Here is a 6,019-nt window from a genome sequence, read left to right on the forward strand (position 1 = left end):
TTGGGTATGGAGAAATTGAGGTTATATGATTATCCTAATCGTTTTAAAATTGATCCTTTTTATTGTATATAATATAATGGATAAATTATTTTAAGTCGTGCATTAACATTATAATATTCAGTCATAGAATAAAAATTAATGAAACAGAAGTATTCGGAAAAACACTGGAAAATAATTACAAAACAAAACAGTTGTTAAGACAGGATTTTACACAAGATTAAGTATTGGTAACCAATGGTGTTATTATTTAAATCGTGTAATATCTATATCATTTATAATGAGATGGAGAAACTACCGCCCGATTGCTGTTATTGTATCATGCGCACGCGCAAACCAACGACGTAGAGGAGAAAATATCAGTCACAGAGTACTGAATACGGAGAAGATTTCGATAGCGATATTTTGTCACAGATATTTCGCGTCATCAGTCACAGGTTTATCTGTGACAAAAAAATACCTGTGACAAAATATCGGTTTGTGAAATATCGGCCATCTCTAGGTACACTCAGTAGTTGTCCATGTCTCTGTTAAATAGTGCACATTATAAATAATGGAAAACTGGCTTCGATCTGGATCTTTGAAAAGAAAGGAACATGATGATACGCTTCATTTAGACAGTGCTAATAGTTCAGAAGCTGTGTGTGAAGAATATATTGTCAGTGATTATAGTGTCAGTAAAGAAACATCTAGTCCTAGTGGTAGCTATTAGCTATTCAAAGAAAGAATACTTTCGTAAATATGACAAGAGTTATTTGGAACTTGGATTTACTTGGTGTAACCCTAGATCATATATGTAACAGATATATCGGGCTTATAGGCTTTGAGGTTAACAACTTTTGTCAGGTTTACTACGCTGCCATCTAGTTGTTACATAAGGAGTCACGTCATAATTCCCATTTGAATAGCATTAGCGACTGTGCTGCCATCTCATGTTTGTTTACGGCGGACGGGTGGCGATCCTGGCGGTTGTTCTCTTCAAAGTGCTGCCGATTTTAACGTAGCGAGGAGTTATCTGGTTACATATATGATCTAGGGTGTAACAATGAGAGTGAACCAAAACCTCGGTGCTTTGTTTGTTACGAAGTGCTTTCAAACGAGTGTATGAAACCCGCGAAATTGAAACGGCACGTAGAGACGAAACACGCAAGTGTAAAAAGTAAACCTGTCGGAGTCTAAAATTTCTTATATCGTCATCTCGAAAAACAAATAAAAAAATTAATGCAGGAACGTGTCCGATTTTCAACAAGTAAAGATGCAATTTGGCACGTTATATTATTAGTGTACGACGTACTGTACCTGTCCATTTCAATGTGCAGACTGGGTGTCGGCAAAACTATTAAGAAAGTCGGTCCTCTGTTATGAATCGGCTGGTTCCTGGCTGGGTTACAGGCTCGGCAGCAGATGTGCAGGGAAGCGCCACATTCATAGTTTATAGTGCTTTAAATCTCTCTTCTGTTGCTGAGAGTAGAGTAGGAAGTGGGTAGACGTGTAGGGTAAAAAAATTTCATGAAATATTAGTACTGGGAGAAAAAGTGAAAGGCAATTGCCATATGTCACTTCAAAACTCATAGATTTCAGCTATAGTGTGATATGCAATTTGATTGAATTTTATTTTTTCTTCTGTCTTTTTTGAAGGACCACAAGGGCAGAAATTGAGGACCATAGGTGGTCCGCGGACCATAGTTTGAAGAACGCTGATTTAAACAGTTTAATCAGTACATCATTTATAATAAGTTGGTTTGCAGTACTTATCTTGTGTATAATCTCTTAAGAATAACTGTTTTATTTTGTAAAGGCCTAGAAATCTTTAGCCTATACCTACTGAATTCTTCACACTGTAAGGCAGATATGGACATCGTGCCTCACTGACCTTCACAGAGCTTATCACTATAAGTGACATCATCTTCACAGTCCCCGTTCCTCCCTCACGTAGCTCCTAGGCGTGGGCAGGTTCTATATCAGTTTCATAAGCAATATCAGTGGTGGCTTAATGACATTATCAAAGCAGTGTGTACGCGTTAGAAAACAATTATTTCATGAGAAATGGGAGGAAGAGGTTTTTTTACTGTTTAGAAGGGGAGAACATACGATGTATGTTATGATCGAAAATCCTATTAGGCATTAATAAATTTAATATACAACGACATTACTCCTTATGTCATAAAGAACATGCTAAATTAGAAGGTAAGACAAATTAAATGTTATTTTTCGTACTATTCCGAAGAAAATTTATGATCTTAACATTTTCATAGTATACTAAATACAACATTATACCTTAAACACGCTGCATTAAAAGTACGAGGAATTAAATGTTGTTTGTATGTATTATTTCCAAAATAAATTTATAAAAAAAATATCAAATGTGCGTAGAAAACGAAATATGATTTTCTGAAATTATTTTAGGTCGAGAACGTGCAAATCTATTAAGTAATCTTGATAAACGCCAGAATATTCAAGAAAATAAACGTAGACAACGTGATGGAATATTATTGGCTAGTTACGCAATTTCTCGCCTTTGATTTAAATCAATTCAGCGACGGAGAAACAGTAAAGAGGTTTATGATTAAAGCTGCCGAATTAATTGCCAAATTGAATAAAAGTTTTCGAGAGTCTCACGTTAACCAAACGCTTTCCTAATAATTCGCCACTGACCGCCTGAGCGATTACGATAAGGTGACGCAGGTCACAGCAGTTTATATTTCCCATACTACTCTGCAGTCTCCTCTCCTAACGAACTATTTCAATCGAGTGCCTCACGTAACCGAAAATTGTGCCCATGTATGTTCTAGAGCGAAGTTAAAAAGTAAAGGTGATAGTGCATGTCCTTGCTTTAGCCTTCAGTGAATTGGAAAAGCATTCGATAGAAACTGACTTATACGGATTCTGCTGTACATTTCACTGAGACACATTTTAATTAATCGAACTTAGTTTCTTCGGAATACCAACTTCCATAAGAAAATTCTATAGAACTTTCCTCTTACAGAGTCACAACTACACGATTATCAAAATACAACTTCACGAATGTGTGCCATACAATGCTGCTAACAGTGCGTAAAATTGGACTTCCCACACTATCGTAGAAAAATAATTTTATTAACCATAATATGACCAAGTCACATTACAAGGCTTCCAAGCATTATGAAAATTTAAGGCATAATTTTATATTAAAAACTAATAATATAGCACATTTACCTTTAAAATAATTTATTACTAACATCTAAAGAAGTACAGTTATCTTTGGATGGATCATTAAACCTTTAAATGCCTTTTCCGAACAATTTTGCATTTTGGACTTGGTCACTTTTACCAAGAAACCGACGAAAAGAATCATACCTTCGATCACTGAGTTTAAAGTTTAGAATTTGTCGAAAGCCAATCAATATAAGTCTACGTGCTTAAATGTTGATATGAATTTAACCAACAGATACTAATTAAAGTGAACACAGATTTTTAATTAATGGCGGCCTCGATCTAGTTTTTCAAGTCAAAACGAGCACTGCAAAAAGTAGTAGTCCTGTCTGATTTGTAGGAGACTGATAATGTTAAGATGAGTTTTTATAGAACTTGCTCTCGCTTTTGTAGTCACAATAAATTCGAGACAAAACTCTCTCACCAGATGAAACACAAGAGGTTGCAGTAGGCCTTGTCCTGTACTCTAGATGCTGTGTTACGACGAGGCCGTGTGTTGCAGCTGTAAAATCTGAGTGCATACTGACGTCAGATGCTTTGGCAGTACAGAGATATGAGTTACTGACCTCTGATCTGCTGCATAATGCAGGGAATTTAAAGAGAAACATTATTTTGTACTGTTATCCTCAATTTGTAACAACATATTATTTAATACTTCTTTAAATATGGACCCAGTTTCCGCCACGTTAAATTTATGTTAATTATATTAAAATGAGTTTCTCTACGCTTTCTCATTGTATCTCGATAGATATTTATGATGCTACAAAAGTCTCTAAGCAGACAGTTTCATGATAGAAAACATTAGGGTCCCTTCAGACGAGGTCACCTAGCAGCGCGACTAGTGGCTCGTAAAGGCTGGTTCACAATAAACCGGGAACAAAAACGACAACGAGAACGAGAACGAGAACGGAAATATTGTTAAAATAAATGCATTTAAATGCGAGTATTCACAATTAACTTTTGTGAATGCTCACATTTAAATACATTCCTTTTTATCATTATTTCCGTTCTCGTTGTTGTTGTCGTTTCCGTTTCCGGTTTATTGTGAACCAGCCTTTAGTGGTGCTGCGAACGTGCGTTAGTAACGCTGCGAACGAGTTGTTTGTGTTGAGTCATAGAATAAAATTTAATGAAACTTACAGTATTCGGAAAAAAAAAAATTGGAAAATAATTACAAAATAAAAACACAGTTGTTCAGACAGGATTAGAACTTATAAAGAAGATAAGTACTGCTAACCAGTGGCGTTATTATTTAAACGGTTTTTACTCAGTACATTATTTATAATAAGTTGGTTTGCAGTACTTATCTTGTGTATAATCTCTTGAGAACAACTGTTTTATTTTGTAAAGGCCTAGTAGTCTTTGGCCTATGCCTACTGAATTCTTCACACTGTAAGGAGTATAAGGAAACATTACATTAAAGTCGTGCAACTGCAAGCTTATGCACTCGTTGTCAGTGTAGAATTGATTGAATACTACTGAACAGGCAAGATACTTGACAAACTTGACCTTGCCGGCTTTAAACACGTTCATAGCTGACAATAGATAGCGATAAAACTGACCCACGAAGGAATAATGTTACTGCACTAGGCTAGAAGGCATTTCGGAAGGCGGTCAGCAAGCTATATGCGCCGTAGCATTTCTGGTATGTGACATCACAAGCTTGTACAGTAGAAACAATCAGAATCAGTCTATAACAAGTACTTCCCGAGTTCGTTTGTTCACGTGTGAGTGTTTCAATACATTGAATAAATAAAACTAACATTTACTGTGTATGTGTGAGATAAATAAATGGAAGAAGAGACTGTAAAAAGATAAGTATTACACAGTCAAGCGCGGAAAATATTGTTTAAGGTGTATAATTATTTCGAAAACGTTGGCGAGCAGAACGCTGCCGGCCATCTTGATGCTGACTGCAACGTTGCCAACGCGCAAGAAACGACTGTAGGAGCATGTGGTTTGGGATTGAGAAACGTGCAAAGAATATTGTTAGTGAAGGAAACAGGGTTTGATTGATGTCATGCTTACAGTAATCAACGGCTAAGGTCATTATTGTCTCTTGATAATTTAAATTCTCTCCTGCGCTCTTTGTATTGCACGTGCACGTGAAGTAGGGGAGAAGTGGGTACAGTGAGACATTTTTTATTATATGGTAAATTTTGATGTTGAGATGTTGGTAACAGTGGAGTTGTATGTTGCATGAGTAAAGTAACAGTATTTTCATACTCGATTTGAATATAGTTATAAAGGTGAGTGATGAAAAAATAATTCGTAATTTTTCACTCTAGAAGTAAAATTTTGGCTTGTGTTTAATGAAGGTTATATTGGATATACAAATTAAATAGAAATATGAATGTTTTGTTACCTAATACTATGGTATTTGACGTTATGTTTGGCAAAGTTTCGTCTTTCTTGTTTTAATTTTGAAGTGATGGCGCTATTTTTAAACGAACTATGCGTAAAGAGAACAGTGGGACATGCCATTGAAGGGTACACTGAGACGTCTCACTGTTCCCATTTACCAATGATTTGCAAAAATAAACTGTAATTATATTACATTTACCAGTAACTAACATTAAAAATGAACATACTAATAACCAATTTAGGAACTATATCTTAAAATAAAGGATACATTACATTTTAATGATTTCTTAAATAAAAAATTATTCACAAAATTTAAGAAAATATTAAAAAATAATAAAGAATTAAATTAAATTCTTATAATTATAAACTTTGTTGTCACCAAAAATTCATTTTATTTTTTTGCAAAAGTGTGAAAAGTCATGGAAAATTCACTTTTCCAAATGTTCCAGATGTTTCAATGGTTTCG

At 35.0% G+C, this 6,019-nt stretch overlaps 1 protein-coding gene across 1 annotated transcript in view; it reads right to left on the reverse strand.

Moving 5' to 3' along the window:
• The window catches only part of LOC138694877 (juvenile hormone acid O-methyltransferase-like), a 31,991-nt gene extending 28,286 nt beyond the window's left edge, over nucleotides 1-3,705 (reverse strand). The window contains exon 1 of the mRNA XM_069819031.1: nucleotides 3,614-3,705. The gene's annotated coding sequence lies outside the window, so the exon portion shown is untranslated. The remainder of the gene's footprint in view (nucleotides 1-3,613) is intronic.
• Nucleotides 3,706-6,019: the final 2,314 nt, after the last annotated feature.

This window comes from Periplaneta americana, chromosome 2, assembly GCF_040183065.1.
Source record: "Periplaneta americana isolate PAMFEO1 chromosome 2, P.americana_PAMFEO1_priV1, whole genome shotgun sequence".
Taxonomy (NCBI): Eukaryota; Metazoa; Arthropoda; class Insecta; order Blattodea; family Blattidae; genus Periplaneta; species Periplaneta americana.